Raw genomic sequence first — 369 nt, 5'->3', positions numbered from 1 at the left:
TTAGAAAAGTGGGTAATTCAGCAGAAATTTTTTTACTGCTATGCTCCTGATTTGTTACTGGTTTTTACTTTTAAAATATCATTTTATCATTACGATTTCACTGCATAAATAGCAAATATAATCATATTTGTTATGATAACCAACACATTGCTAATATCTTAGATATATTAGTGCATTTTTAATAAAGAATTCTAATTCTTTGTTCCCATAAGCTGTTGGGGAAACGTTTAATAGGACGCAGGATTTAAAGAGCGCTATTTAAAGGTACTGTACGGGAGTGCACTGACCACTCCCGTTACGGGGGATGCCCGGGTTCTTTTTTGGGTTATTTTTTTCCCCCTTACGCATGCGCTGGTGAGTCTGTTCAGG

At 35.8% G+C, this 369-nt stretch overlaps 2 protein-coding genes across 2 annotated transcripts in view; one reads left to right on the top strand and one right to left on the bottom strand.

Moving 5' to 3' along the window:
* Window positions 1–369, bottom strand: part of LOC119586299 (ovalbumin-related protein X-like) — a 52,031-nt gene that overhangs the window by 22,093 nt on the left and 29,569 nt on the right. The gene's annotated exons all lie outside the window — the stretch shown is intronic.
* Window positions 1–369, top strand: part of LOC119586593 (antichymotrypsin-2-like) — a 10,297-nt gene that overhangs the window by 2,299 nt on the left and 7,629 nt on the right.

The sequence above is a fragment of the Penaeus monodon genome, chromosome 21 (assembly GCF_015228065.2).
Source record: "Penaeus monodon isolate SGIC_2016 chromosome 21, NSTDA_Pmon_1, whole genome shotgun sequence".
NCBI lineage: Eukaryota > Metazoa > Arthropoda > Malacostraca > Decapoda > Penaeidae > Penaeus > Penaeus monodon.
This window is presented reverse-complemented; position numbering and strand designations above follow the sequence as displayed.